We start from the raw sequence: 17437 nt of genomic DNA, 5'->3' as shown, positions 1-17437 counted from the left end.
GTGAAACAGCACGACTCGCTCCGAGCTGCATCCAATCAGAGCTGCAGCAGTGAGCGTGTCATCCTGTTCTTCCCCAGTGATTTGCTTATTGAATAAAGGTACATTTTTTTGTTCACATTTACCTGTTTATTAAAATTGCTGTCAATGTTCATTAAAATAAGCCCTCCCCTGAAAATAAGCCCTCTGGTGTTTTTCTGTCCAAAAAATTAATAAGACAGTGTCTTATTATCGGGGAAACACGGTATATTCAACTGTCAGCATAAGGCATGTCAACAAGTAAGTAAATACAAGGTAATGGAGAAAGCAAGAAGCATTAACAGCTTTAGAAAAGAATGTGGCTGATCTGAGCCTGCTTCATCAAAGATGAGGATCTGAAAAACTGAGGAGGAGAGAACGTATGGAGGTAGAGGAAAGGCATGATGTACAAGGGAACAAAGGCTAGAGATGAAATGTTCAGGAACAGCCAATAGTCTCATCTGAAATACAGTGTACGAAGAACGTAAGACTGGAGGCAGATTGTGTAGGATCTTAAATGCCAGACAAGAGTTTTCATTTTATCCTAAAGGCAAATTAGAGCCATTAAATGTGTTTGGACACGGTTGTGGTCTGGCCAGAAAACTATTACAATAGTTCAGACAAAAAGTGATTAGGATACATAAAGATGATATGTGAATGAAGAGAAGGGAATAGATACAAAAGACTCAGGTAAAAGAGGCAAAGCTTGGTTAAGAATGAATAATGGCGGGAGTAATAACGGAGAAGTGATGGATGTTATGAACATAGATGACAGAAGATGATGGTGCCCTCAACAGAAAGAGAAGTTTGACAGGTAGGGACTGAGAAGTTATCAACTACATTTTGGATTGTAGAGTACTAGAAGTCAAAGGATGTTTAGGAGGTGTCTAGCAGGAAGTTGGATTTGCAGGAATGATTAGAGTAGGATATACAGATTTGAAAGACAACTGTCTACAGATGATAATGGATTTCAAAGCTGATAAGATCAAGAAAAGTCAGGTGTGTATTCAGCAGGGGAAGATAGCCAAGGAATAAGCCTTGAGGAATTGCCTTGCTTAAGAGAAGGGAGATGGATAATAATCTAAGAAAAGAGACTGGAGAAGGTCAAATAGGCAGGAAGAAAAGGAGAAGAGAGCAGTAACAGAAGGAAGTGATGCCACCTTGGTTAACAATTGGTGAAAACGAATTCCCTCACTGTGACCATGTTAAAGAACTTCAGGTTCTTACTGCTTTGGGGAGTATCCCTACCCACTCTGCCCTCAATGTAGTAACACTGAAACCCTCTGTTCTTATTCAAAGCCTGAGCAGGTACAGGGCTTATTACACCAAGATGAAAGCTCTTACCCTACAGTACCTACTGCTGCTGCTCCTTTGAATTCTCTATCAATTAAAAAGGGGATGGGAATCCTATACTCACTTCACTTAAGGTCTAAGTTTAGAGACTCCTTGCCCTGCAACCAACTGTCCCAAAACACACCACCTACTTCGGAAGCTCTCCCTGTTCTGGCAAAGGAAAGCAGAGGTCTCTCCAAACAAAAAAGCACGGCTCGTCCCAGCACCTCCTCCCTTTTCCAGCATGGATCTTAGGAGATAAAGGTTCTAAACCCAACTCCTCTAAAACAAGTATTTTAGAAATCTAATGGTTTCAGAAACATGAAGAAGCTGCTGTCTACTCTGCCCTGTGCCACCATTAACTACCAAGTTTGCCCAGTTCCTGGATTTGGAATTCTTGGTCCAGAATCTGTTAGCAATTACGGAGACAAGCCCTACTCCACTAGTTTCACTGAACCACCTGGACAAACCAATACCTTGGCCCTCAACAATCATCAAGCACCCAGACGTAGGGGTGATAAGACTTAACATTTCTCTTACACAGACTATTTCCTCCCACCTACAGCATACAGAGTCTTTACCTAAAAGAAGACCCAGAGCTGCTGCCTCCAGAACCTGAATGGCCCCAATAAAACTTCCTTCCCCATCCTCTTTCCACCACCATCTAGCCAACTTGGGGAAGACCGAAGACAAAGCTGCTCCCGGGGCTCAACTGCCCTTGACTCTGTAAAGCAACTTTCTGATCATCTTTTATTGTTGTGCAGTTGTGTCCAACTCTTCATGATACTGTGGACCATATTACACCAATACTGCCTATGGGATTTTCCTGGTAAGGACATTAGAGTGGTTTGTCATTTCCTTCTCCAGTGGATTAAGGCAAACAGAGTGACTTGTGGGTCACACTGTTAGTGTCCAAGACTGGATTTGACCTTAGGTCTCCCTGACTCCAGGCCCAGTGCTCTAAGCTGCCTCCTCCTGACCATCTAAAGGCATAAAAAGTCCCACTCATGTGAAATATAGGTTGACTTGGTGGATTTCTGAAGCCCACTCCTCTTAAGGAGAATTAAGTTCAAAACACACCTCAGGTGCTTAAAATTTGATGACAGGCCACTTACTTAACCACTAGACTTTTTTTTAAATGAGAAGTATAGCCACTAAGCTTTTTTTTTTTTTTAATAAGTATATTACCTATTTATCTCAGGAACATGAAATTGTAAAGCTTTTGCACAAAGGTAATCTATGCAGAGAAATGTATCTCTAATAAGGATCTTTTTATTCAAGATAGAAGGCATCTCAAAAGTCTTGTGCAGTTTTCAGCTTTAACACTTATATAGAGATTACATATAAAGCATATATGGGGTTAACAAAAATATATAAATCTAAGGATTAAGTGAGAAGAGAATAAAAAGAAATGGTTCTCAAAAAAAGGAACCGTAAACATAGATGAGTACCCCCAAAAACTAGTAAGAGAAATGTAAATAAAAACAACCCTAAGATTTCACCTCATACTGAACTTGGCAAAAATAATGAAACACAGAGTAGAGTCAATAATGGGAGAGCTTTGGAAAGAATCTCTTTCAGTGAAGAACTTTGTTTCCTACTTTGCCAAGATGATTTTCATCTTTAGTTTCTTCTCTTATTCTGTACCTCAAAACCCTTTGATATCCTCTGCCAGTATTCCCTTCTCCTGCGGTCTAGTAGCTGACGAAGAGGCAGTCCTCTTTGCACAAGGCCCGATCCCAAATTCAAAGACTACTTCTCTTTAACATCTCCCTATTTAATGGCTTCTTTCCTGCTGCCCACAAAGATACCAGGTCTTGACCATCCTTAAGGACCTTCAAATGTTCCAGCAAATCCCCAAAGTTATAATTCTACATCTCTCTTCCTTTCCAAGCCAAACTCTCGAGAAAGGTTATTTGCAATCATTGCATCCATTTCCTCTCCTCTGACTCCTAAACAATTACAATCTGGCTTCTAATCTCTTAAAGGTGAACAATAATTTTTAAAAAATTGTTTTATTGCTATCTTTTATTTTCATATCACCTAAGCTTTTCTCCCTAAATTCTTCCCTCTCCCTTCTCAGATCAACCACCATAGGCAAAATTGAAAATTATCAAATAGTTTATCAACATCTGGCTCAGAAAGGCTCCAGTGTATAGTAACAGTAATAATTCTGGGCTCTGGGGGGTTGAGATCTGGCTAATGGTTCAGAATTATCCAAACCGAAAACAATTATGCAAATCTCATAAAACTTATGTGAAGCAATATACATAATGTGAAGAAGAGTGTTTCTTTTTAGTTATTTTAGCAAGGCAAAGGTAATTTTATTATTTAAATTGAGAAGCAATTACTAGTTTTACTTTATAGAGAACTATTCTACAAAATTATTGTTTGTTGTTTGTTAAATGGTATATATTGCTAATATTTGCATATATGTGTGTATGTATGTGTGTGTGTGTGTATGTGTATATATATATATATATATATACATTCCCACTTTATAGTTCATTTTACCATGCTTTACTATTATCAGATATATATCAGGAAATTCTGAAATGTATTATTAAATAACATAAACACTTCTAAATAAAAGTAAAGTATCTGGTTTTTTCCCATCTTTCTTTTCCCACTTTGCATCAGTTCATGTAAGTCTTTTCATGCTTCTCTATATCCACGCTTTCCATTTCTTATAGCATAGTAATATTCCATCACATTCATGTAACAAATTATTTAGCCATTCCCCAATCTATAAGCATCTACTTTGTTTCCAATTCTTACCTACTATGGAAAATGCTGTTATAAATGTTTTGGTATATATGACTTGTAGTCAGAGTTCAATTTGTATTGCTTTTTTCCAGTCTGCTAAAATGACCATATTTAACATAAAGCTTTGAACAGTGCAAATTTGAACGTATTTGGGCACTCTGCAACGTTCATTCTTCTGCACTAATCTGAACCTATCATTGGAATCTCTGGATCAAAGGATATAGACATGTTAGTTACTACATAATTCCAAATGGCTTTCCAGAATGGTTGTACCAACTCCAAAATCTTTTTTTAACCACCTAAATCCAATGACTTTTTCTCAATCCTAATTTTTATCTCTCTGAGGATTTTAACATCACTGATCTCAAGGATACTCTCTCCTCTTGGGTTTTCAGGGCAAATGCTTTCTCCAATTTTTCTCCTTTCTGAAAATGCTTCTCAGGCTCCTTTGCACTAGTTCCCTCTGAGCTCCAGGACTGGATCACTAACTGCATCTTGAATATCCCTGTAAACATATCAAACTCAACATATCCATAACAAAAATCATTATCTTTCCTCAAACTCATCTTACCTTTACAATTCTCTATTTCTGTTGAAAGTACTACCACCCACCCCCTTATATACGTATGCAACCTCTTTGCCATCCTTAACCTTTCCCTTTCCTTTATGTCTCACAGTCAAATCAGTTACTAAGTCTTGTCAATTCTACTGCTACAGTATCTCCCACATTCATTCCCTTCTCTTCCCCCCACAAAGCATTTACAGGCCCTCATTACCTTCTACTTGGATAATTTTAATTGACTTTTCATTAGCCTCCTTCCAGTATTAGCCTTTGCCCATTCATCTTCATAAAATTTCCAAACTATTCTTCCTAAAGCACAAGTCTAACCATTTCAGTTCCCTGCTCAAAAACCTTTGCTGGTTCCCTATTGCTTCAGGGATAATGAATGACTAAGCCATTAAGTGCTAAGCATGAGGGATCCAAACAGAAAATCCAGACAGTCCCTATTCTCAAGGAGCTCACATTCTAACAGGAAGGTTCAGGGAGGATAGAAACACAACACACAGCTAGATAGGATGGTACCAACCCTGTAGGTCCTGCTCTTAAGGGAGGCTGAAGTAGATGGATTGCTTGTTAGTAGAGGGCCACCAAGTTGCCTAAAAGGGGGCAAACTGGCCCAGTAAAGTGAGTGATCACTGTAATTCCAGCCTGGATTAACTAGGGAGACCCAGTCTCAAAAAAAAAAAAAAAAAAAGATAAGGCTATATATAATCTTATCACTTTGCCTACCAGGAAGACTATGACTCTCAGAATTTAGTTTTTGAAGGAAAGCAAAGAACTCCTTCACTGTGGGCTTATCTATCTCCTAATAACTGTAAATGGCTCTAGAAGTGTAGCACCAACCCCTACTCTCACCACCCCTCCCTTCCACCTCCAAAGTCCCAAATTTTATTATAGCAAACCCATTCATTTAGTGCCATATAAACCTAAGAAGACTTATTTCAGTCAGCAGAGGGAAAATAGGAAATGTACACATTGCTCCAAAGTTTTCTGTAACCAATTAGGAATAATTAGTCTAGTTTACCAAAAATTTGGAATTCAATATATAAGGCCAAGAAATAAAAAATATATATGTGTATATATGTCCATACTATAGATTACATAGAAAATACTATTTTCTTTCTTTCTACTAAAGGTAACTCTATTTACTAGAGTACTATATCTAGAATTAGGCTTCACAATTTAAAAATTATGTGTAGAACTTGGATGGGGTTCCAAACAGACAAAAATAGAAACTCTTCACCTTGGCATTTAAAGCCCATCACCAGAACTAGCTGCTACAGGTACAAGGTTCTCCCCCCGCCTATCCCATCAACAGGCAACAGAAAAGCACTGCCTCTCTGTTCCACCAAAGGATGCCCACTGTCCCCTAGATGCTGACTCAAAGATCTGTATGTATGCTAGAAATATCCTGGAATTCTATTCCATTCTAACCCTCAACTCACTATCTTCCAGGATAGAGGACCATTTGCCCTGTCACTACTACCCCAGGTCCTCCATACATTCCAATGTGCCTTATTAATATTCCATGCATAACTACCTTGCCTTTCCATCTGCCACGAACATTAATTCTCTTAGGTGGTGTTGTCTTCTCTCATTAGAACATGACCTCCCAAGGGCGCCCAACTAATAACTCTGGCAGCTGCGAAAACTCTAGCAATTTGGGACAAAGCTCTCTCCATTCTAGAAGTAGAGTTCTACTGTGGCAAAGAGCTCAAAAGTCAAATAATTGGCAAGATAAGGAAGCACGATCAGACCATACAATCCTTTTTTGGGGACAAAAAGGATCAAAGCATGGACCTGGAGGACAATGAAGTCAGAACTCCTGCATCAAAAGCTTCCAAGTAAAATATGAACTGGTCACAGGCTATGAAGGAGCTCAAGAAGGATTTTGAAAGTCAAGTAGGAGAAGTAGAGGAAAAAACGGGGAAGAAAAATGAGAATGATACAAGAAAACCATGAAAACAGCCTGCTAAAAGAGACCCCAAAAAATTCTGAAGAAAATAACACCTTAAAAAGTAGACTAACTCAAATGGCAAAAGAGCTCCAAAAAGACAATGAGGAAAAGAATATCTTAAAAAGATGAATTTGCCAGATGAAAAAGGAATTTCAAAAACTCACTGAAGAGAATAATTCCTTCAAAATTAGATTGGAGCAAATGGAAGCTAATGACTTTATGAGAAATCAAGATACTACAAAACTGATCCAAACAAATGAAAAAAAAAAAAGGCAATGTGAAATATCTCATTCGAGAAACCACTGACCTGGAAAATAGATCCAGGAGAGATAATTTTAAAATTATTAGACTACCTGAAAGCCATGATCAAAAAAGGGACCTAGAAATCATCCTTCAAGAAATTCTCCAGGAAAATTGCCCTGATATTCTAGAACCAGAGGGCAAAATAGAAATTGAAAGAATTCAACAACTGCCTCTTGAAAAAGATCCCCAAAAGAAAACTCCTAGGAATATCATAGTCAAATTCCAGAGTTCCCAGGTCAAGGAGAAAATATTACAAGCACCCAGGAAGGAATAATTTTACTATTTTGGAAACACAATCAGGATAACACAAGATCTAGCAGCTTCTACATACATTAAGGGATCAAAGGGCTTGGAATATGACATTCTAGAGGTCAAAGGAGCTAGGATTAAAACCAAAATCACCTACCCAGCAAAACTGAGTATAATGCTTCAGGTGAAAATATGATCATTCAATGAAGTAGAGCCCTTTCAGGCATTCTTGATGAAAAAACCAGAGCTGAACAAGAAATTTGACTTTCAACTACAAGAAGCAAGAGAAGTATGAGAAGGTAAACAGGGAAAAGAAATCATAAGTAATTTATTAAAGGTGAACTATTTACATTCCTACATGGAAAAATGATAATTGTAACTCATGAGACTTTTCTCAATATGAGGATAGTTGAAGGGAATATATATGCATACATGTATACATACATTTGTGCATATGTATAGAAGGGCATATGTGTGTATAAATAAATATATGTAAGTGTGTACACATGTGTGTACGTGTATACATAGACAAAGAGCACAGGATGGGTTGAATATGAAGGAATGATATCTTAAAAATAAAATTAAGAGGTGAGAGAGAAATATATTGGGAGGAGAAAGGGAGAGATAGAATAGGGTAAATTCTCTCTTATAAAAGAGGCAAGAGAACACTTACAACGGAGGGGAAGAGCAAGAAGGTGAAAAGGAATGGGTCATCCTTACTCTCACTGAATTTCACTTAAGGAGGCAATAACATACATACTCAATTGGGTATCTTGCCCTACAGGAAAGCAGAGGGGAAGGGGATTAGGGGGGGGGTGATAGAAGGGAGGGCAGATTGGGGGAGAGGGTAGTTCAAGAACACTTTTCAAAGGGATAGGGTAAAAAAAAAAAAAAAAAAAAGGAAAGGGATAGGGTCAAAGTAGAAAAGACAGTAAGTGGGGGGTGGGATAGGATGGAGGAAAATATAATTAGTTTTTCACAATATTATTATTATGGAAATGTTTTGAGTAACTACATATGTACAACCTGCTATAATGTTGATTCAAAATATTGAACTGCTTGTCTTCCCAGTGGAGATGGATGAGGAGGGAAGAAGGGAAAGACTCTGGAACTCAAAGTTTCAAGAAACATGTGAATGCATGTTACATGCAACTGGGAAATAAGATAGACAGGAAATAGAAATCCATCTTGCTCGAAAAGTCAGGCAGTGGGGGGAGGGAGATGGGGGGGGATATGAGAGAGAACAGACTGGGGCAGGGATATTCAGTAGGCTCACTATTTTAGGGTGGGGGGTAGGGGAGAGACGGGGAGAAAAATTTGAAACTCTAAATCTTGTGGAAATGAATGCTGAAAACTAAAAATAAATAAATAAATTGAAAAAAAAAGTTTACCCATTATGGTGAATCTTTAATAAACTTTGCTTTACTTTGGCTAAGAAAGAAAAAACAAAAAACATGACCTCCTTGAGAGCAGAGATGGGCTTGTTTGTATATTCAGAGCTTACAGTGGGAGCTTCTAAATGCTCTTCCATTCCATATCATCCCAACCTACCTTTTTGTCAGGCTTACTTCAAATGACCCTCTTTTGTGTCCTTTTTGATTTGTTGGCTATGTGCCAACCAAACCAGTTGACTTGATGTTTCCTGAACTCAGCATCACACCTGAACTCACCTCTGTGCTTTTGTCCAGGCTATCCCAAGGCCAGAAACACCTTTCTTCCTTTCCTTTGCCTCTTAGAATCCCCAACTTCCTTAAAGACTCAGTTCAATTGCCTCCCTCAAAGGGAAGCTCTTATGGTACTATCTGCTCAGAACCCCTCATTAGAAAACAAGATTCCGGAAGGGAGGGACTAATTTTTCATCTTGTCTTTGTAGCCTCAGTGTCTAACGTAATGGTACTTAGATACTTTCCAGGCAGCCAGGAGCTGCTGGGTATTGTATTGGGAAGATCTGAGTTCAAATCCAGCCTTAGACACCTCCTAGCAGTGTGGCCTTGGCAGATAAGTGAACCTTTTGTATTTGCCTCATCTGTAAAATGGGGACCATTAACAGGACCCTGGGTCGTTGTGAGGCTCAAATGAGGTAGCTGTAAGAGCAATTAGTACAATTCTGGCACATAATAAGCACTATATAAATGTTGGCTTGTATTATTATTTTTTGGATGGACTGAACTGGAGGATCTCTAAGATCTTTTCTAACTCAAAATCCTCAAATTTTAAAATACCCAAATTTTCAAGATAAATTAAACCTATTAAAAATATATTCATGCCAACAAAAAGTAGACTGTCCTAGAAGTCCAAACAGAAATACAGAAATAAAAATTCTCTAATAATTTCTGTGATGTATCCTCAAGGTTGTAAGAAGACAATTTCAAAATTTACAGACCAAAATTGAATTGTTTAATACTACTGAAAACTGAGAATAGATATGGTAGAGTAAAAGAACTGGGCTGGTACTTATTTCAACACTGTTCCAGGCCCCGCTAGACCTTTCCAATCAATCAGCAAATTCATAAACATTTAGCAGAAGCCAACTGTGAGTAGAACACTGTGCTATTTTCAGGGGGAAATACAAAGCTTCTAGCTTGCTGTTGCAAAAAAATATTAGCTGTAGTTGTAGTTGATAATCTCTAAGTCAGTAGAAAGCATTAGATAAGCAGATTTATCAATTCTTCCTCTAGGCTTTTCACTAAGGGGTGGGGAGGTAAGAGTGGGAGGGAAAGGGTGGAGAATATCAACTGGAAATCAAAGTTGGACACAGGCAGAAGCACAGGCAACTATTTTTTAGTAAAACAAAAATAAATATACAAGCTTTGGTCAGAAAAAGTAAGTCATGACTTGTTAGAATCTTATCTTAGTTTGTTTTTGACCAATTTTAAGTGATTAATTCAATGATTCTACAGTTTTTTCCTGATCAATTATCACTATTATTTGTAGTGTCAAAAGCCTCAGAGATAACAGGACATATGGGAAAGTATATGAATTTGAAATGAGCTGGAAACAGACAGGCTCTACTAACTCTTTCTATGACCCTGGACAAATGCCTTAACCTTTCAGAGGCTTTTTCCACACCTATAAAATGGAAATAATACTGGCAAATCCTAAATCTTATTATAAGGATATGAAAATGCACTTTGCAAAAATTAAATGTGAATAACTAGTAATACCTACTATTGTCTCGAAATTACAAGGATGATAAAAATAATTCTATGAGTAGCCTATATAAACTCAGCACCAATCCACAAAAATAATCTCAATTTAGCGTCGGCAAGGAAGGGACCCAAGAGTTTGCTAAGTTCTGTGACAATGAGCAAGTCGCCACCTCCAAGTCTCCTTTTTCCTTTTCTGTACAATGGACAAAATGCTACTTGCAACACCAGGGAAAGCACTTTATAAATTATAAAGCACTAGAAAATGTGGTGTTATTAACGAAGTGATCTATACTCCATATGGCACATAAGATTTTATTTTTAACTACTAAACTGCTACATTTCAACCATTCTTTTTCCCAAAAGGCTCCAGAAACTGGCTCCCTTGAAATTCTCTTCCAAGTAAGGCCCAAGGAAGGTCCTCAGAGGATAGACATTCACATTCGAATAAGGAATATAAAAGGCAGCTAGGTGGCACTGCTGGGCATGAAGTAAGGAAGATGCATGATCTGACCTAGCACAATAACTAGCTGTATGACCCTGGGCAAGTCACTATACCTTGTTTAGTTTCCTCATCTGTAAAATGAGAAACGGCAAACCACTCCAGTGTCTCTGCCAAGAAGGCCCCAAATGGGGTCACCACAAGTCAGACACAAATGAAAAACAATCGAACAAGTAGTTTAAAGGAATACTTAAAAAGTACAAGGATCCCTTTTTAAAGGTCGCATAATTTGGCAGATCCTCAAATTATATTAGCTGCTTTATTAGGATACCTTGAATGAAAAAACAAAACAAAAAAAAAAACCCACCATGTCAACAAGAAAACAATAAATTCATTAACTTTTAAATGAATCTGTAACTTATTGTTACTGTAGAATATCATTCACATACATTTGAAAAATAGTAATATACACGTGGAAGATATTCAGTCTTCAGACAGTACGGGTGCATACTTATGGATTCAAGACCACTTGCAAAACTATTCCCATATATTGGGAGCATCTGGTTTAGAAAAAACTGTGACAAGAGAAAGGAAGAGATGGAGATATGGACTAGACTAATTTGGATAAACACAACATTCACCACACTATATACAAGCCACCCCATTCAAACACCTTTAATGGCTCCTCAGCTGTCTACCATTTGAACTCCTCAGCCCTTCACAACAAAATTTCAATTTTCCAACATTACCAAATACTCTGTCCCCTTCTATAACTCTGGGTTCCAGTGAAACTAGATTACCTACCATTTCCCAAATTTATCCAAGCCTTTCCCACTAATATATCTTTGCTGAAGTTCCGATACCCCTGGATCATTGTTCTCACTCATTGTAGGGACCCTTCTAGACTTTTCACTTCCTGCCTTCCAATTAAAAGAGCTCTTTTATACAGATTCTCTATTCTAATTCATTTTATATTTGTATACTAGTCTTTACAACTAGAATCTAAGTGCCTTTACAACAATTTACCATGTTATTCATAAAAGGATTCTCCTATTGTATAATCAGCAGTGGCTTCTCTGTAGTAAATGCTTAATGAACATTTTTTTTTAATTACCTATTGGATAAAGAGATGTAGGAAGGATACAAAGGAAAGGAATGATAACCTGTCCATGCAGGTGCAGGTCTGGACTTGTTTGGTATGTATTTTTTACTTCTCCCAGGGTCTGACTCTATGAGCCAATTTCATCATATGTGTACAAGAATTTAAAGTACAGATAGACAGATAGATATAGATATGACGAAAGATTCTAATTCATAAAGGCTGTGCGTGGCATAAGTCAACTGCCTATTTTTCCCATGGGACTAGAATGAGTTCTTGGTGTGGTACAATGGCAACTTGCAAGGCATTATAAAAAACTTTTTAGCAACAAGGAGCATGCACAAGTGCCTTGGACAGAGTAGAAAGTGCCTACTAGTGATTACCAATAATAAATACAGCAAAACTTTTGTCTGTCCAGAACCTTTACGGAATAAGCTATTTTAAAAGAGCAGCCATTTTCCAGAAAGCTGGGGTTTAAGCACCAAAGTTTAAATTATCTGTTTTGGATGGAAATCTTATTCAAACACTTATATACTTCTCAGACTTCTATTCATGTAAGTTCTCAGACTTTATGTTCTTTAAAATGACTACCCTATATTAGCCTTTTCTTGATAACCTTGCCATTATCATGAACATCAATTATGCCAAACTGTACTCGGAGAGCCTGCACTATTGAATAAATGCTTGAGTTCTGTCTTTGTAGTTTTTTGGTCTTCTCTTTCTTACATGGGGTATCAACTGTCATTTTTTGTTAATCCCTCATTAATTAGCAATCCTCAGTTTCATTGGTTCATATATTTAGAGCAGGAACATCATCTATTCCAACCCCTTGCTTTACAGATAATGAAACTGAAGCCCAGAGAAATTAAGTGGTTGCCCCAGTCAGGATATGAACCAAGATTCTGTCTCCAAACCCAACACTCTTGAATTTCACCACAATCTGCCTGGTTTTAACTTAGAAAGTAGACAACAAAGCTTTTCAGAACTGTGTATAAAGAAAGAAAATTAACCCTTAGGTCATGGCTTGAGGGATATCCCTTATAGGTAGTACACAAAGGTAAGTGCATGGACTTTGTCACATCCTTTTTATTGGTATAAAGTCCTTTTGCTTACTTATAGAGAGATGTTCTAGATGGGAGAAAAGCAATAATAGCTGTGTTGAAACCCACTGAGGTATAACTATATTTAATTTGAAAGGGCTGGCTGTTGTCCTTCATTCTGGAACAAAAATCTAGATTTATACAAAAGGTTAAAAAAACAAAAAAACTTGCCTCTGAACGTTTCACCAGAATTCTTGTAAAAACCATCTAAAATTATATTTTCTTTCCCCTCCTTAGACAACCTTCTACAAAGGTACCTGTGGGCAGGGAATTATCCAATTTGTCTGTAAGAATATTTCTCTGTTCAACAAGTGGATCCCTGAAAGGTTGGGTATCACAAATTTAAGCAAATTGAATTGTTTTTCCTTATACAACTGGAAAAGTGTTCCCCCAGAAAACACAACGATGATTCCAAATGATGCTGTGGAAAAATATGCACACCTGATGCCGACATCTCCTGTTTGGTGATGAATTCAGTGACAGGCAAGAATAAATAGTAAGGGAAACGAGTGTTGGCAGGCACACACCAGGGCAGTGACTTTGGTATCTATTCTTGTTAGTCATTTGCAGGTTGGCAGAATTCCCTTCATGTAAATCTTCAGTGAATATAGAATGAATTAATCTTCTACTTTTCTAATTCCACTGTGGCAAAAACACAAATGGTCCAAGTCTGTATTTTTATGAAGGAGGCTTTCTAGGGTTTAAAGCAATTGTTACATTTCAGTCTTGACCTTTTTTTCCTCACAAAAGAAATTGAAGGAATCCTCTGACTCTGGTTCAAGTCTCCCTACATTCTAACCAAAATGCTCCAGTAATATGGATCAAGTCCCATCTGCCAGACTGTTATGTCAAAAATCAAAATTCAACTCCCACCGAAAAAAGAACAAAGAAACCTTTTGCAACTAAACGCCAAAACTGAAAGTATTTGTATAATTCAAAAATGCACTGATAGCTCAGCAGATTATTCAAAGCTAAGCTATGTCCCTTTTCAGCTCCCATTTTTCCCCTCTCAAGGAAAAAATGAAGGACTTTCAACAAAATGACTCTTACAATTCACTTTCAGCATCTAAAATTCTTGGGACTTGAATATTTGTGGGACAAAAATAAAAAAAGAAAAACCTCATCTTGAAGGAAGCGGCAGTGCTGTGCTTTCTGGTCCTGTTAAGTAAGGACTTGTGCTGGAATGTGTTTGGAAAGCAGGAAGCCACTTCTATAGCTCCATGTATAGTTTAATGCATATGCAGGGCTTCTGTCAAACTGTTAATCAAACAAAGATATTCAATGTAGTTTTTTTCTAAAAAACAAAAATAAAAATAAACAATTTCAGGAGAGAGTGTACATAAGTCTAAATTGCCCCATATCACTGCATAAAGTTTGGTTACCGACTAAAAATAAGGTTACTGAATCCAATCAATAACCTACACATACTATATGCAAGGCACCATGAAACACTGAAGATAATAAGGTTATAAAAGATTGAATTTCACTTAATAAGTAATATTTATAATTGGCAACATAGTCATCATGTTCAGATTTAACAACGATTAAATATCATATCTTTATTTTGTTTATTCTATATGTATACGTATATATTTATTCATGGGGGGTGGGTGAGATGTCACCCCTGATGGATTGTAAGCTTCTTAAGAATGTAATTAATTTTATTTTTTGTATCTATTTCCCCATCATCTAGCATTATGGGTGGCACATAGTAGAGCTTAATAAATGCTCACTGGTTGATGATTTTTTTTTTTTTAAGAACTGGCTTCTGGAGTCAAAAGAGCTGGGTTCAAATCTCGGTTCTGCTATTTAAACATCCCTGGGTCTCAATTTTTTCATTAATAAAATGAAAGGGCTCCAGTCCTAAATCCTATGAATCTTTCATCACTCAAATTTTTAAAAAGTGTACTCGGAGAATGAGTGAACACTCACCCTAAAGGAAGGAGGGAGGGGAACTTGAAAAAGGGAGTACAATGAAAAAAGGGATGTAGAACAGTTCAGTGTGTCTGCAAAACAATGCAGGAAAAGAAAGTTGTATGAGAAAATTGGATATACAAAGATCTTTGTTTTTTGGAGTCCGTTTATTGATGGCCTTCAATGTCAGGATCAGGCATGTATACTTTATTCAGCACACAATGAGGATCTACTGAAGTTTTGTGAGGAGAGCACCCATAATTGAAGTGGGACCCTGGGAAAGTTATTGGAAAGGATAGATTCTAAGCAGACTGAAGGCAGGAAGGCCAGTGAAGAACTGTAAGAAAAGTCTAGTTGATGGAACCTCAAAGCAGAGGAGTTACTCCAAGCGGAGAGGGAAAATGTAGAGGGTAGATGCAAGAGATGCAATAACCGTGTGGAATCCATCAGACTTAGCGGATGTAGTTGTCTCGAGAAACAGGTGACTGAAGTTCAAAGCCTCCATCCTTAAAAAGATGGCTGGTGCCATCTACAGAAATATACAAGTTAGGAAGCAGGAAGAAGTTCAACTGTAGAAATATTAGGTTTGAGGAGCTGGCAGGATAGTAGAAGGCAGGAAAAAATGGGGTTTCCTACGTCATTTTAGAAAAAAGTAGAAGTCCGTGCTAAAACATGAATAACTAAAGAGGGTTTCTCAAATACCCTAACTTTAAAAAATACACCAAAAACATGACTCATAGTTCAGAATATTCCCCTTACTCTTCCTTCTCTTCTGACTTCTTGATATCCCCTCGTGTGATGAAAAAGCTACAGAGACTCCATGAATCCAGACCCTAAAGTTCCCGACTCCACTGCGTACAGCGGCACAAGAGTCACCCGGTAGGCAGAGGAGAGAAGAGCCCCCGGCGCAGCAGCAGGGGGCCACCTGGCGCCTCCGCTCCCTCGTCTGCGGCAGGAAGGGCTACCCAGTCACCTCTAACACGGCCTCTCCCAGGGCTATCGAGGACCCTCCAAGCCCCGCCGCTGACAGACTGCGGAGGACGCACACAAGAACGCCGCTGGCGGCTAACCTGTCCGCGCTCTGGATCGGCGGAATAACGAACCCGCCCCTCTGCTCTGCGGGCCCAAGGGCAGGGCGAGACCGGGACATGCCCACCCGAACTTGGGGTCCAACTGGGACTTTGGAGTGAGGTAAATCAAGGGAAACAAGAGCGGACGGCGCTTTCTTTACACACCGGGCTCCGCTCCCCAAGGCCCGCCTACAGACTCTGACACCTGGGCAGGTGTCCCTCCGCTGCCCGGGTCACTCAGGCCTTCCGGGGCTCCCTCGGAGCACACGCCTCCCTCCCTCTCGGCCTCTTGGAGTCAGGGAAGAGAAAGGGGCCAGAGAAGCCAAGGGTTCCTTTGTCTGGGACGGCCCCCCGCCGTCTCCAGGACGAGGAAGCGGGCCGCCAGCCTCCCGCACCAACTTTCACGGCCAGTCACTTTAGGGAGCGGCCCCTAGGGCGCCTAGGCGCGCAGGGCTGACCCAACGTCCCCGGTGCACGCGCGGCTCCTCGGGGACCCCCCCCGCAGCCAGGGCGCTGCCATCACCATCCCACTCACCCCCGGTAAAGGAGGCGCCGCGGCCCGAAGCAGGGCACACACGCGTCCCCGAGCCCCCCGCCCGGACCTTTTGTTGCTTCCTCCCCGGAATGGGATGGAGGGGCCTGGGGCAGGAGGGGGAGGGGGGAGTGGAAATGGGCGATTTCAGGCGGAACTGAAAACCCGCTCCCTCCGCCCCTCCCCCAGAGGAGGGAGAGTCCCGGCCAGGAGCCGGCCCGCGGGCCGGGGGAGGCCGCGGGAGGCCGCAGGTTGGGGAGGGGTCGAGGGAAAGGGGGGGGAGGAGAGGAGCCACCGCCCGGTCCGCCCACGCCGGAGGGGAGGAGAAAATAAGGGAGGGCGTGGGGACGTGCGTGTCCCGCCGCTCGCCCCTCCTCCCCTCCCTCACGCGCGAGCCCGCAGACACACACACACACACACACACACACACACACACACACACGCACACACGCACACACGCACACACGCGCGACAAGCCGGCCCGCGCGGCTTCCCTGCCCCCCACCGCGCAGCGAACCAACCTCCCGGCCGCCGGCTCGCTCGGCTCTCTCTCGCCTTAGCTACCTAGCTGCCGCTGCCGCTGCCGCCGCTGCTCCTCCGCCGCCGCGGCCGTGAGGGTAAAACCCGCCTCCTGGCCCGGGCCCCGGGCCCCGGCGATTCGTCGGTACGGCCCCGGGGCTGGCACCCTGCCGCCCGCTGATTGGCGCCCCCGCCCGCCCGTTAGGGCGTAAGGAGCGCTCCGCGCGCTCAGGAGATATGGGGGGGGGGGGGCCGGGGGTGGGGGGGGGGGGGGGGGGGGGGCCGGGGGGCGGGGGGCGGGGGAAGGGAGCTCAAGTGCGCCAGGGGGAGAGAGTTGCGGACTAGCACCTTCTTCGCTTTTTCTCCTTCGCCACTCCCTCCTAACCCACCCGATCTGACCGACAGCTACCTCGACGAATCAGAAACTTCCG

The 17437-nt window shown here is 40.7% G+C and overlaps 1 protein-coding gene across 3 annotated transcripts in view; it reads right to left on the bottom strand.

The window, feature by feature from the left end:
* Nucleotides 1-17161, bottom strand: part of SMAD2 (SMAD family member 2) — a 102656-nt gene extending 85495 nt beyond the window's left edge. Inside the window, exon 1 of one of the 3 annotated variants that reach the window (XM_069104703.1) lies at nucleotides 17052-17161. The gene's annotated coding sequence lies outside the window, so the exon portion shown is untranslated. Of the gene's footprint in view, nucleotides 1-17008 lie in introns of all 3 variants that reach the window. The other 2 variants (XM_069104711.1, XM_069104702.1) reach the window with 2 other exon arrangements.
* Nucleotides 17162-17437: the final 276 nt, after the last annotated feature.

Source organism: Petaurus breviceps, unplaced genomic scaffold (genome assembly GCF_028583685.1).
Source record: "Petaurus breviceps papuanus isolate PSGF00001 unplaced genomic scaffold, PetGlider_PUasm1.0 131, whole genome shotgun sequence".
Classification (NCBI taxonomy): domain Eukaryota; kingdom Metazoa; phylum Chordata; class Mammalia; order Diprotodontia; family Petauridae; genus Petaurus; species Petaurus breviceps.
The sequence above is the reverse complement of the archived record's forward strand: the minus strand, read 5'-3'. Positions and strand labels throughout refer to the sequence as shown.